Below are 15,277 nucleotides of genomic sequence, written 5' to 3'. Positions count from 1 at the left end.
CACCAGCCATGGGACAAATTGAAATCATGCGCCCCTGATAGGCAATCAGTCAGCCTTACTTCTGTGTGTTCCTGCCAGAGACGCATAACCAGAATCTAATCATAAGGACCACACTGAAAGACATACTCTGAAATATCTGACCAGCCATCTTCAAAAGTGTCTAGGTCATGTAGGCTGCGGACCTGTTTCACATTGAAGGAGGCTGATGAGACGTGTCGTGTGTGTGATGCTGAACTGTCTTTGGACTACCGGGGTCCAGCTGATCTAGGCTCTGTTGGTCTTGGCTCCAGGCTGCAGGTTGGGTCCAGGTCTGCACCACGAGTCTCTCATCCTCCTTGGATTGTCAGGTCCCCAAGGCACATTCTTTTCATGGCTGAAAAGCAAGTCATGCACAAATGTATCTCAAGTGTCTGCTCACTTCACATCTAAAATGTCTCATTGACCAGTGCGAGTTCCAAGGCCCAGAGTCAAGGGTGGGAAGTCACATTCTGCCCTCTCCATGAAATGGTAGCAGAGGTCTGGGTGTATGCTTCTGCTGCTGTAGGCTTGAGTCTTTCGCAGATAAAAAATTTTAAGTTTTGATGAAGTCCAGTTTAATCAATTGTTTTCTTTTATGGATCGTGATTTTGGTGTCATGTCTAAGAACTTTTCACCTAACTCTAGTTCATGAAAATTTTCTCCCATTTCCTTCTAAAAGTTTTGTATTTTACATTTAGATTGATGGTCCATTTTGAACTAATTATTATGTAAGTTATGGGATTTAGCTGAGTTTCATTCTTCTTGCTTATGAATGCCTTGCACCATTATTCCAAGACCATTTGTTGAATGTTCTCATTAATTGATTACTTATTTCCACACAACCATCTTTTTTACTCCTTATATAGTAAGACGAAAAGTAGGGACCACATCTTATGTCACTTGGCACCTCCCTCTGAACTTAGTATTTGTTCATTTATTTAACAAATATGAATTGAATACTCATTATGTGTTCATTTTAGGAAGTGAAGACTCATTAATTGAATGCTCACTAGAATTATGCTAGGTGCTTAGAATACATCTGTTCTTGCAGAGCTCACAGCCTAGTGAGGACAAAGATGATGCACAAAAAGCAGCCAGTTAACATTGTGATGAAGTGCTCAGAAGGGAAAGGAAAGCTTACAGAGGTAAAGACCAGTGGGGGGAGAGGACCACGCAAGTGGTTAGGGAGGTGCATTCACAAGAAGGTTGACCCTAAGCTAAGCCCTTCCAGTCTTAAGATCTGTGATATCTTTGTGACTGTGATCAAGCAAGAGGGATGAGAAGCCCTAACTTGTTTTTCTGTCCATCCATCCATCCATCCATCTTCACACCCTCCAAATCTTAGCTGAAAATGTACCTGAAAATAATTTTTATCACTTTATATTATAAAATGAATGCACACAACTATATCTCCTGACACACAAAAATATCCTCAACATATTGTTTAGTGAAAAAAGACAGTTTTGGAAAATTAGGTAACATTGCCCCCTGCCCCCCCATACCACCCCTTAGGCACCAGGGTTCCCCAAACTGCTGATTTCTTCCCCTTCGTCAGAAATTAGTAACGAGCAGTGAAAGGACTCCAGCTATCAGAGGGTTCCAAGTCATCTCCTTCAGTTACTGACCCTCTGAGCTATGTCCTGGACCCCCACCCCCACTCCACTGTTTCCCATTTTCAAGACCACCTGGGGCGACAGAAGGTGTTCCCAGTCACAGGGCTGGATGCTGAGACTTGGAAGACTTCCGGGCCTGGTGGACAGGGAGTGGATTCCCACCGCTACCCCGCACCCGGCAGAGCCTGGCAGGAGCCCAGTCCAGGGGGAGGACGCAGGGGCATCCCCAGCATCGGCCTTCTCAGTCCGTTGTCTGCAGCCCAGCGTGGTTTTGTTGTACCCCTTGGATTTTGGATGTTCATAAAACAAGCTGCCAGCTGCCTGCCTGCCATGTGGGTGAGGCTCTGTGGGAAGAGCGCCTTGCACAGCCGGCCTGTGAGCCTCTTGGTTGGCTACCCAGAGCGCTTCCCCGAACTAGCACTTGGAGCCTGCTGGCAAATGAGGAGGAGACAGGCGGGTTTACACAGCCGCGTCTGTTCGAGGTCCTCACGGTGCCTCTAAGGCTTCCATTCTCCTGTCCCCTCTTGGCCGTACCTCTCTCCAGGCCTGCCTTTTGGCATCCAGATCTCAGAAGCCTGGCAGCACTTGGCACAGGCCTGGCACAGTGGGGCCAGCCTCCACCTTTCCAGGGCATTCTCAGCCTCTGGGTATTTGGGAAGTCACAGAAGTCTGAGAAGTGAGGACTGAACAGGTTCTTTCTCTCCCATGGGTGTTTTTGGCCACTTCTGGGCAGAGGCCAAAAGTTGTTGCTTTTCATATCAGGGGCAATCAGATCTTTGCTGGAGGACCTGGCAGGGCCTCCCTTCCTTGGCGGGAGGCAGCAGTGGAGTCTAAGCACCTTGGTCCTGGCACTCAGGGAATGTGACCTGCCAACTCTGCGGCTGGGGGGCAGGGGGATGCCCGTTCCAGCCCTACGGTCTCCATATGAAACCTCGTGGTTGCCTTGGTTACACAGGCTGACTCTCACTGAGCCCAGTTACTTATTACCTCTCCCTAGGCTTGACCTGACTTGAGCAGGCAGCTTCGCTTCCTGGCATTTGATCTCCCCACCCAGGCTCACTCCTCTGGGGGAAGGTCCCCCAACATCTGTCCATAGACAGAGGGGCAAAGGCCACTGAGGCTTGGATAGGATTCTCTTCTTGCACTTGCCATTCGTTCCCCAACACCTTGCCATCTTGTCTGGCCCTGAAGGGAGGCCCTTCTCCTCCTCCTTGGAAACCAGAGGATCCCTGGTGCAGTGCAGCTGCAGGCCGCCCACTGTGTTCACGGCACATGATCTGCCTGTTTCCTTTAGCCTCTCACTACAGAGGCTCTGATCCCGGAGGCCAGGATAAGCCTAACAGAATTGATGTCAGCACCAGCCTGCCCAAGTTCAAGCCTTGACACCATCACTTACCTGCTCTGTGATCTTGGAGAAGTCACATGAACTTGCTGAGGCCTAGTCTCCTATATCATGGGAACAATAAGCGACCACCTCAAAGGACTGTCACGGAGATTAGAGAAGATAATGTCCGTAAAATGCTTAGCACGGTGCCTGGTACATGTTAGTTGCTTATTAAACATTAGTGGTTGTTTCTGCCACTCTTTTCAAAATCCATCTGTCGTTCGAATTGTTCTTCCTGCTCAGTGACAGTGGCTGGTAGTAATTAACTTACTTAGCTGGTTAAGATCTGAATGACAACAACACTAAATCCTTGTATAGTATTTTCATTGTTCTCAGCACTTGGTATCCATTTTGTACTTCATCCTCCTCAGGCCTCTCTAGGATGCCTACCCTCATTATACCTATTTAAATGAGGAAAGTGAGGCACAAGGAGCTCAAGTGAGTTGAGTTGGCTGAGGCTTCACAGCTAGTGAGTGGCAGATCCAGGATTCAGAACCAGGGAATCTGGCTCAGAATCTACAGACACACTTGGTTTGCTTCCCACAGAAAACACAGGGCAGTAGAAGACAGTGCCTTCTATGCGCATGGAGTGATGGTCAGGCTGGGCTCTTAGCGCTTTTCGCATCACCCCAGACAGGAAGCCACCTTCTCTGCTTAATGCCTGGTGTGTCTGCAGCATCTAACTGTTTGCGAAGCATCTCGCAATTTGCCGGGCATTTTTCACACAATGCACTGCAATTTATCTGCTCCTTTCTGACAGGTGGGACAGGCAGAAGACAGTATTGTTATTTCTGTTTTACTGAGGCTCAAAAAAGGTGAAGCAACTTGCCCAAGGTCACCCAGCTAGTATAAAATTACGGGTCTTCAGTTTCTAGATGCCAGTACTTTCTCCTATACTATCCTGCCTTTTGTTGATGCCAAGGGTAGGTTCCTATACTTGAAAGTCATAATATAATAACATCCTGGAACTAGAAAGTCCCTTAGAGCCATGCAGTTTATCTTTGAATATGCTTGAACACCTCCTGTGATGGGGAACTCACTACCCATCTGATGGTGGCTTCTGATGGTATACAAGGAGGGGCTGGCCAAGGGCACAGGGCTGAGCTCTCTGAAGAATGGCCCTGCAGCCCGACCCACAGGGTCTCCTCTAAGTCCTGCCCCGGAGCCCTCTCAGTCCTCCCTCCCTAAAACCGCAGTCCCTCCCTCGGAAAGGAGCCCTCTCTGCACAGACTGGTTAAGGTTTATTAGCCCTTAAAATTCCTTTGAGATGAGTTGGTATTTATTTCCCTGCAAAGCTTATGTAACCGTAAGAGGATACCGAGGCTGCCAGAGCTGTCTGTGGTTTGGATGGGGCTTGCAGTGGTTTCTTCTGGGAGCTGAGTATTATAATGAATGATCTCATACTACCATTTTCTTTGGAACTGAGTTGTGCTGGTCCCAGTGGTACCTGGAGCTACCTCCCAGGCCCCTGCTGTTTTCATTCAGGCTGGGACCTGCAGGTAGGGTGAAGGGGACAGGGAGAGCCAAAAATAGACCCTTGAGGCAAACTTGGCCCCTCAGCATCTTCACGGAGGCTCAGATCTGGGTCTTCAGCCAGATGAGGCTTCGGGTGGCCCACAGTGATTGGGCTGTCGGGGAGGTGACAGGGAGAGGACAGCCACCGTCTGTTCCCATCTGAGCTTCTATAAGGAGGCAGATTTGGGGCTTGGAACAGGAAAGGGTCAGGGAGAGTCTGACTGCTGGGAGGTCACAGGCCAATCCCAAACTGTCAGAGCTGGGGCAGCCTTGTATTGGGAGCCTCCGGTTGCTGAATAAAAGGTACCATTTACTGAGCACTTACTTCGTACCAGACGCCCAGCCATGCACTTTGCCTGCATTCACAGCGGGAGGCCGCATAAGGAAATGGCTTGTAGGGTAGACTGCAGTGACCATGGTGGGTCTGCATCCTAGCTCTGCCACTTGCTGGCTGCGTGACACTGGGCACTGATGTAATGTCTATCCTCATCTCTAAAAGCAGGGGTGATAACAGCTCTCCTTATGGGGTTGTTGGGAAGATTAAATGTGATAATTCGGCCAAAGCTCTTAGCCCAGTGTCTGGCACTAGCAAAGAACTTCAAAAACATCAGCAGTTATCATGAGCATCATCTAACTGAATCCTCATAACCACCCTTCGGGGTGGGGACTCGTGATCTTCTTTTGCAGGGGAAGAAATAGAGTTTACGGAGGTCATGTTCTTAGGGTCATGTAGTTAATGAGCCACAGGGCTGGGCCAGGAAAGCTTGAAAGCTTCATTCCTAGTGTCTCCTTGGCCTGAAGTCAGTGGAGGTGGGGTTTGCTGCATGGAATCCTTCCTTGGGCATCTTGAAAGCTGCCACATGCAGAGATGGGGGAGGGTAGAGCTGGAGGCCCTGGCCATGGACATCTGGCCTGGGGAACAGATGGCTCTTGGAAAAGACTTTGAGGAACCCATTAGATTGTGAGCTCCGAGAGGGTCAGGGACCATATTGGTCTTGTCCACCACGTCCTGGCTCTGAGCGCTGTGCCCACCATTTGGCGGGCACTCAGGACCCTTTTTAAAAAACTTACACTTGCAATAATCTGCTGAGTACCATCATTTAACAAATGAGGCCTGGCTTTGCTTTTTGATATCAGTAACCTCTTTGACCTCAGTGACTTGATGCATTCAGCAGCCAGCTGGACTGATAGACCCCCCACCTCCGCCACCCTGGAGAACAAAATGCCTGGGAGGTATCTCTGTGCTGGGGACACAAGTTGGCAGTGGCAGTTAGAGCTGTGGAGCCAGAAAGAGACAAGAGGGAAGGCTTGATGGGAGCTTTCAAAGCCCCAGTCCAGTGCCTTGAATTTAATGGGTAAATATAAACCACCTACTAGGTGACTGCAGTGTACTTGGGGGCTGCAGATATAGCCTAAAGAGACAGAAGGGCCCAGCCTGCTGGGGAAGGGAGGCCAAGAGTAATCTAATGAGTCATTGGTAATTATAAATTATGATAATCATCATGAATTAAAAAAAAAACCCAAAACAAACAAACAAAAACCTCTGAGTATAGAGATAGAGAATAACAGGGAGGTGGAATTCCTATTTTAGAGTAGTCAGGGTGAGCCTCACAGAGGAGGTGACACTTGAGCTCCTTGGAAAACATTGTATGGCCTCAAATGGGCCTCAGTCTTTCTTCCCCATGGTCACAGGGGAATTTGAAGCTCTGAGGCCCGAAGCTGGCGCCAAAGCCTAAGTAAAGGCACACTAAGGCATTTCTGAAGGCTGTGCTGGGCCGGAATCTCATGAGAAAAGCTCCTGTCCCACCGAGGAGCTGGGAATAATTAACAGTGAAGGGGCTTAGGGAGCTTAATTAAAGAAAGGAGCAGATGGCTCCAGCCAATGGGGTTAGAGGCGCCATACATCCCTGTTTCCTGAGGGCATACATGAGACTTGTTTTCGAGAGTTTTTCCATGTTTATCCATTAGGTTTGGAATCTTCTTAAATGTTTTAAGTGTCTCTAGCAAGAAGGCAGCTTGGGGTTTTTGCTTTACTCCTTTGTTAAGTATTTTCAACCTCTAGCACTGTCTTCTGATCATCCTCACCCACATCCAACGGGTCCCATGGGTTCTACGTCCAAAATGTCTCTTGAATTCAAATCCATCCTCTTCCCTTTAAGTCCACCACCCCTCCCACCCCCTGCTGGGCCCTATTGCCCACGGGCCATCTCCATGCTACTAGAGTTTCTTTTAAAGAGGTTGGTTTTTTTTTTTTTTATTATTGCTTTCTTATTGTAACTTGGAACAGAATAATGAAAACCCCTTTCTATGGCCTGGGAAGCCCCATGATCTGATTCTGTCCCCTTCCATCTTCATCTTGGACCCTGTGCCCCCCTCACATCCCAGTGCTCTTCACCTGCATTCAGGGAATGCTCCTAGGCTGCTCCCTTCTCCCCGGGATTTTGTCTGAACGCAGGCATCAGGGACAGTGATGGATGCCTGGGCGTCGGTGCTCAGTAGCTGGGGGCAAGGTGCTCTGTGAACATCAGTTTTCTCTAAACATGAGGCATCAAAAAGCTACCTTTGACAGTGGATGTTTACTAAATGTTAAAGTCTGTTTCCTACTTAGGCTGAAACAAGAGTATATCCCCTTAGTGTACTTTATCCTTTTTCCCATTCATTGCCTTTTTTAAAGCTGTTGAAACTTGGCCTTTAGGCAGGATGAGTATTGTGATATCTTTATCAACCAGAAGTGGCTGCAGAGAGGTTAAAGGTCTGCTCAAGGTCACACAGAGAATGACAGTGAAGCTGTGATGACAGCCGCACTTGACCTCCCGAGGGTGACGATGTGGAGGGGCCAGAGGAAGACAGTGAGGCTAAGTCAGCCGGCGTCTGGCGGGCACAGGCAGGGGAAGAGCTTTGCTTTCCGGTCAGCCCCTGCCCCATCTGCCTGGCCCCCGGGAAAGGCTCAGAGTCCCACACCACGGCAGCCCAGAGCGGGGGCTCTTCCGCCCAATTTTTCTCAACTCTCATCCTCTCTCTGATCTTCTCCTGGCCACTTCTCCTGCCAGAGCTTGGCTTCCTCAGCCTTCTCTTTCCAGTTTAAACCAGCCCAGGATAAGGCCCAGGCAGCCCCCACCCAACTGGCAGTGTGGAGAGCTGGGCCGAGGCTGGGGTTTGGCGGTGCGCGGGGTGGTAGTCACTGGGCAGCTTAAGTTCCTCCAAGCAGATTTTCTACAGCCTCCACATTCCCAGCCGGGGGTGCCTTTCCTAAGAGGAGCCTAGTTCATTACCTAAATCCTCCAGATGAGGAGCCAGAGGAAGACCAGAAGGTCTTATGGTCTTTAACTTCTGACCTTGGAATAAAGACCCTGCCCAGCTGAGGAGCAGCAGTACCAACCATCCCCATGATGGAAGGGTGTTCAGCGGGAAGAAGAGATTTTGCTCTGGGGCCGTGGTGGTTCTAATGCTCTCCCAGCTGGTTGGATGGGTGCCTGCTTCTTGGGGCTGGGGTGGCTACGGGGAGACGGCAGTGGGGGAAGGTGGATGCGGGGAAGGGAGGCTTCTCAAAAACAGTCTAAAGGGTTGTTTAGTGTAGCTCCATGCAAGGGAGCTGTCTGAACCCCAGCTCCGCCATTTACCCGCTGTTTGACAGTGGAAGGAGTGGCTTAACTTCTCTGGACCTCGATTCTTTCACCTGGATAGAAGCAGGGCTAATACTTCCTTTATTAAGCAGATACCTTCTGGCTGCCTACAGTGTGCTTGACCTGGTGCAGTGAACAAGCCAGACAGGAGGCAGGTCTCTGCTTTCAAGGACGTTATGGCGGAGAGGGTGGCAGACAACAAACAAGAAATATTTCAACAATAAACACACAAGATAATTAGTGGTAATTCTAAGTGTCAGATCAGAAGCCAGAAGGGAGTGGTAATGATGGGGCAGACAGAGCAGGCCTCCCTGAGGAGGTGATGTTTAATCTGAGGTCTGGAGGTGAGAAGTCAGTTCTACACAGAAAGGAAGGAAGAGCATTCCAGGCAGAGGGAACAGCAGGTGCAGAGACCTTGAGGTGGCAACAATCTTGGTATATTTCAGGAATAGGCAGTGATTACAAATGTACAGTGTAGTGAGTAAGTGGGAGAGTACTCTGAGTGGAGGTGGGAGAGGCAAGCAGGGGACGGATCTTGTGGGGCTTTCAGACCATGATAAATTGTTGGGAAGCCTTGAGGAGGTTTTAAGTTAAGCAGGGGAATGATATGGTTAGAAATGTATTTGAAAAGCTGACTCCCTTGTTTGAGGGGATTAAAAGACATGAAAGCAACAATCAAATTGATTAGCACGTATTAAATGCACAACAAATGTTAGGGCTACAATGTAGAGACTTTGCAGGAGACAGGCAGCTCCCTGTTTGGGAGTGGGGTGGCTCCTAAGGGGTTAATCAAACCTGTCTCGGGAAAAGCTATCCCATTCCACTAATATAATGGTAAGGGATGCAATTCGGGCTGTTTATTTTTTAGAGATTCGGCACTCCTATTAAGCAATCACCCTGTTTATGTCACTACTAATTGAAGTAAATTGCCTTCTGCAATCAAATCGGGAAGTTCCCCCTTACGATCATGAAGGGACTTGGACTCCAGTTCCTGATTTCCAGTATTTAGTCTGCCTTGAGTCTTACCCTTTAATTAATTGCATACATTCCACTGATTTCCTTAAACGTGCAGTTGGCTTGCTGTTGGGTCCGCAATGCGTTGATTTTGAAATTGCCTTCTGGGATAGGAAGTGTTTCCTCTGCTCCTCCCCCGCCTTCCCCCAGCCCGAGCTGTCTTTGGGCTGGTGGGGCTGGTGGGGGGTGGGCTTCCGGCAGATGTGAGAGGTGGAGGTGAGCCATCGGTGTGACTGCTACCGGTCCAGCAGTGGAAGACTTCTACAGTACATTAGAACCAAAGCCTCAGGTAAATCAGGCTGGAGGCTGTCTGGGGCTGGGGTTGGGGCAGAGGTTTCTGCTCTTGTCAGTGGTGCAGGAGGAAAGTAAGAGGGAGATGGGCAGAGAGTAAGCACCCCAGTGCATCCTGATTCTCCTGGAGAAGACAGTGAGTGGGGCAGTGGCTGGGACCTGGGGCATGAAGGAGGATGGGCGGGAAGGAGCTGGAGGGGTCTCCTAAGGAGGGGGGAGCAGTTAATTCCAAAGCCTGTGGCCCAGCCCCATGGAGGGTCACCCCAGAGCCTGCTCTTAGTCTCAGTGGTCAAGGGCAGAGGGTGGGGAGAATGATTCAGTGCTGGAGAGAGCTGTCAGGTGCCTTGCAAGTCTTTCTCCCAACTTTTGCTGGATAATGGAGAAAGTAGGCAGAAAGTGTCCCCCATCATTTTCCTTCCATGCCAGTGGAAAATAGGGGGCCCCAGGGTTCAGTCCAAGGGGAGGTATTGTGGATGCTTTACCTGAGGTGTGAAGAGTATCTGTTTATGGATCAGTCTTGTACCCTTGCAGAAGGCAGCCTTCAAAGTCCAGCTTAATGGCCACTGCCTCCAGGAAGCCCTGCCCCATTCACTCAGCAGGACCCTCCCTCTTGAACCGCATGGTACCATGTGCCTCTGGGACGGCTCTGCCCTCTTCTGTCCTGTAATGGGCCCTGTATTCAAGTTCCTGAGACTCTGCTAGGGCTGGGGAAAAAGACTCAAATCAAACACAATCCCTGCCTCCAAGGAAGAATTAGTCAAAGAATTAGGAGCTAATTATACCAGCTAGCATACGCAGTCTTTCGCGAGCACTTACTTCAAGCCAGGCACTGTGCTGAGTGCTTTGCATACATGGACTCATTCATTCATTGACTCAGACAAGGTACGGACTCAGTGTACTGAGTTTTCAATAATAAAATCAAGGCTGAGCCACTTTGGAAAACTGTGTGGTAGTTTCTTAAAGCATTAGACCTCAATTTAAGATACAGCCCAGCAATTCCACTCCTAGGTATATGCCCAAGAGAGCTGAAACAGTGTCTGCACAAAAACTTAAACTCAAACGTTCATCGTAGCACTGTTTTTAGTAGCTTCAAACCAGAAATATCTATCATTTGACGAATAGATAAAAATATGTATATATTCCATACACTGGAATATTATTTGGCAATAAAAAGGAATGAAGTACTGATACATGCTACATTGTAGATAAACCTTAAAAACATTATGCTCAGTGAAAGAAGCCAGACACAAAAGGCCACATATTGTATGATTTCATTTATATGAAATGTTCAGAAAAGGCAAATCTATGGAGACAGAAAGTAGATTAATGGTCCCTCGGGGCTGAGGATTGAAATAAGGATTAACTCTAAAGGGGCACAAGGGATTTTATGAGATCATAGCAATCTCCTAAAATTCAATTAGGGTTGCACAACTCAGTAAATTTACTAAAAATTATTAAATTGCACAATCATTAAATTGTGAATTTTATGATGTGTAAAGTCTACTTCACTAAAATTGTTTTTAAAAAATCGAGGCTCAGTAAGATCACATAACCTGTCTGAAGTGACTGATTGTTAAACCGTGAAGCCGGAATTCATACCCAGGCAGCTGGGTTACAGAGACCACATTCTTAAGCATTAGACAATGTTGCTTCCCTGAGATAGCGTTTATCTGGGCCTTGCAGGGGGAAGCCCCCACGGGCCTGGGAGAAGGCAGGCATTCTTGGGATGTTTCTGGAGAAGGTGGTAACACTTGGGTTGGGTCCTGAGGTCTTGTGTACAAGTTCACCTTCTCTGCCAGGAAGCCTTCTGGGCTCCCATCTGTGACCCTCACTTCCTCTTAAGAACTGGATCTCATTGAGTAAACAGAGGAGGGGACGTTCGCACAAAGAGGAGGAGGAGGAGACTAGCCATCTCTGCTTGAGGAAGTCCATACTGGGGACTGATGCGGCCACTGGAGGGGTGCTTAGCTGGAGCTGGGAACAGGCCGAAGACTCAGGCTCTGGCCCTGCCGACGTCCGGGGCTGAGTCCCATGGGCAGGACCTGTCCTCTGCCCTCTACAGGCTGGCAAGAAGGAAAACCTTCAGGCGCCTTGGGAATTCTTTCTGGGGGCTCCTTCCAGAATCACATTTGAATTAGGGCTGGAATGCAGAGGGAAACACAGACTTCCAGAAACATTTCCAAACCCTTTCTGGTCTGGCCCTCACTGACCTAGTCTTTGTGGTGTCCCAAGAGCAAGGTGATTGGGAGCAGCCACCTGGTGCAGACACTCAGGGGCACATTGTCTGCAGGGAATGAAAAGTTAGGAATGAAACGGAAACAGAGGCCTGCTCGCCATACACCAGCAGTTCTGAACAATGTCTGTGGTAAGATATTCCTCCCCACAGGGCAGCCTGCTCCTCTGCCCTGCCCTGGTATGCTCACTGCTGGGTCAGGCTGATTTAGTGGCAGGTTACACAGACTCCTTACAAACTGGCTTAAGCCAAAAAGCTCATGTAGTATAAGGCCCAGGTCTGTATGTTTGTGCTGTTTCATGAAGGAGCCTCAGGGATGCCTCTGCGACACGCTTCTGGCCTTTCTCAGCTTTACTGAAGTGACACATCCTCGATTCCAGCAACTGGTCCAGAGACGGACCAGCCTGTCTTAGTTCTAATGTCAGATTCCTGGGGGGGCAGAATCCAGTGGGACCAGGGTAAATCCTGATGAGGTCACCAATTCCTGACCCAGTGGCCAAAGGAAGAGGTCCTGAAACCCAGGGCTTTTAGGGTCCGTGGGGGATTATGTGCTGGCCAGACACTCCAGAGCATGTCTGCCGTAATTATCTAGGTGTGGTGTGAGAGCAGTTGGACAGTTCTTGTCTGGGGATCCCTGAGAGTCTGTCTGTTTTTAAATATATGTTTCCTTGTGATACATCCTTTTTCACATTGGTACCTTAAGTGGATTTTTTATTTCTTGCAACAAGACCATCCTTAACCAAAAAACGAAACAAAGCAAAACAAAACATAATTTGATGGACAAAAGGGACCACTTAAGAGAGACGAACATCCTTGGTTGTGAATAGGGTCCTGCTGCGGGTGGTGGGGTGCAGCTCACCTGTGAATGAGGCACAAGTCTATGTGTTTGTGCTTCACAGTGGGGAGCTGTCCTTTTCTTTGAAGTGGTTGGCATATTTTACAACTGCTTAGAGAGAAAAAAAAAGGCTCCTGGAAGTCAAGGTCATCTGTCCCTCCCTTGTCTTACCCTATTCTTTCCCATGGATTTTCCATTCTCCCAACCAGACAACACTCAGTAAGGAATTCCTCAGTCTGGATTTTTCCAGTGGTCAGCAGATTCATCCTTAGCCCTTCCCTTACCCTTCCTCCTGGCTAGGGGACTGGCCTCTGATTGGCAGGTCAGAGTGTAGGCTCTGAGAGTCCCTTGGCATCACAGCCCTCCTGAGGCGACGCAACAGGAGGGACCAGCACCACCTGTAGAACATTCTTACCCCAAATATTTAACCTGAATCTAATCGAGCCTCTACTTTCAGTTTACAGAAATAAAAGGGATACAGAAACAAGTTAAGTAACACCACGAGGAAACAGACTACTCAAGAACATGGAGTATTCCATAGGGCAGCAGGCGGGACCCTTCAGAAAGCCCATGTCATTGAATGAAAAACGTTGGGAGTACAGTTCTAGATTAAAAGAGGCTAAAAACACATAACAGTTGCATGCAGTGCATTAACTATTGCATTCTGGGTCAAATAAAGAAATACAAGACATTTTGGGGAGTATGAGAGAAATTTGACTCTTAAACTGGTTTGCTTGGTATTAGGAAATTCGTATTAATGTTCTTAGGTGTGATAGTAGTAGAGTGATTATGAAGAGAATGTCGATATTTTGGCAGATGCATGAGGGAATATTTGCAAGTTATTTTGTATTTTTTCTAAATAAAAATCTACATATGATATATACACGCAGATAAAGCAAACAGGACAAAGTATTTACAATTGTTGCATTTGAGTGGTTGAGATAAGGATGTTCCCTGTTTTATTTTTTCAGCTCTTCTCTACATTTAAAAATGTTCTTTGTGAAAAGTGGGGAAATAGAAAGAAAAGAGTAAGAGTCAACTTGAATCCCTATTCCATTGAATAAGTGTGGATCTTGAACCAGTTACATAAACCTTTTGAGGCCCAGTTTTCTTATCTGTCAAATGGGGATAATAGCCGTGTTCACCCCATGGGGCTGTTGTGAAGATGAAGAAAGATCATTTACATAATGCCCTTACTGCAGTGCTTGGTGCATAAGTGCTCAGTGAGTTGAAGTTATCCACAAACAGCAATGACACAGAGGAGCTCCAAGTGGCTTCTTTCTCTGTTAGCTTCATCCGGGGTCCGAGGCTGGCTTCTCAGTCAACCAGCAACTCCTTATTGAGGGCTGGGCTGGATGACCTCGGTTTGCCCCTCCAGAGCCAGTCCCTCCCTTCTCTAGCTTGCTGTGTGACCTGAGGGACGGACTGGGGTGGACCACACCTTGGGTTCACTTCCCTCTGGTTTCTGGGTTGGGTTCGTCCAATGGGAAGCATGGGCAGGAGGCTGGGGGGAGTGGGGAGAGTGAGCTGGGTTGCCTTGGGTGGCCTCTATCCCATCCTCCTGCCTGCTCTGTGGCTCACCCTGGGACACTGCAGTGTTCCTTGTTGCTTTCCTTCAAGTTTGTGAATTGAACCTTTGTTAAACTTCTCATCCATCCAGTTCGAGGGTCCCCCCTGTTTCCTACCAGAGCCGTGACTGATGCGGGGTCTTCTACACGCTATCCATTTTGCCAGACAGGCTCTGAGGGACGTCACACCAAGTAAACAGACACCGTCCCATCCCTTTGGCTGCTTATCGTGTCTTCACTTCCAGCCTGTCCCCGTAGGGATTTCTGACCTGACCCTGAATTCCCTATTCCAGTGAACTAGGGTACACGACAGGACAAGCCAGCATCCCTTCCCCGCCTCCACTGCCTCACACGCTCACGGAGAAACCTGACTTGGATCCTGGGGTCTCTTGGCCCACCCCATATCTTCAGATCAGCAAACAGAGATGTGTTGACTGTGCCCGCTTCCTCTCAGCTCTGTGTGTCTAGAAGCCCAAGGACTCAGTGCAACCTCCTCAGGTGTCTGAGGCACACTGACAACAGGCAAACAAATGTGGTAGACCTTAGCAGGAGGCTCTGTGCAGGGTGAGGTCCCATGAAGTCAAGTTCATGATGGGAAGAACTCAGAAAGCACATCTGTCTAAGACAATAGGATTAGATCACGCTCTGCTCAGATGTCTCCTTGAGTCTTTCAATATCTGTATAAATGACCTGAAAGGAGATTAGGATTTAACATCTTTGGGGAAGGGGGTTTAGGAGCACAGGGCCTTGTTTTATACCTACTCTGAGAATGGTTTTCCCACCCCCACTGCAAACATGAAGAGGTAGACATCACTTGTAGGCAAGAATTATTTGCAATAATATGGTGACCAGTCTCCACCCTGGTCCTGTCCATACGGTTCAGTGAATGATTTTAAACTTCCTTGTGATCATCCTGTTGAGAAGGAAGGTCCTTAGGATGGGACCCGCCTTTTTGTCCCAACACCAAGCAGATAGCTGATGGGACGGAGTCATCTTCCTGTTTGGGGGCTGAGAAAGGGTCCTCTCACAGGGTGCTGTTTTCTCTCATATAGCCCATGACATAATTAGAAACCTTCCTGAATTCTACTTCTCAAGGACCTCAGAAATCTGAACCATATGGAGGGTTTGTTTGCGCTTGGATCCCGTCCCCTGGCTCCATGCGTTGGCTGCAAAGTTACGATTA

The sequence above is a fragment of the Vicugna pacos genome, chromosome 3 (assembly GCF_048564905.1).
Source record: "Vicugna pacos chromosome 3, VicPac4, whole genome shotgun sequence".
NCBI classification, from domain to species: domain Eukaryota; kingdom Metazoa; phylum Chordata; class Mammalia; order Artiodactyla; family Camelidae; genus Vicugna; species Vicugna pacos.
Note: the sequence above shows the minus strand (reverse complement) of the source record.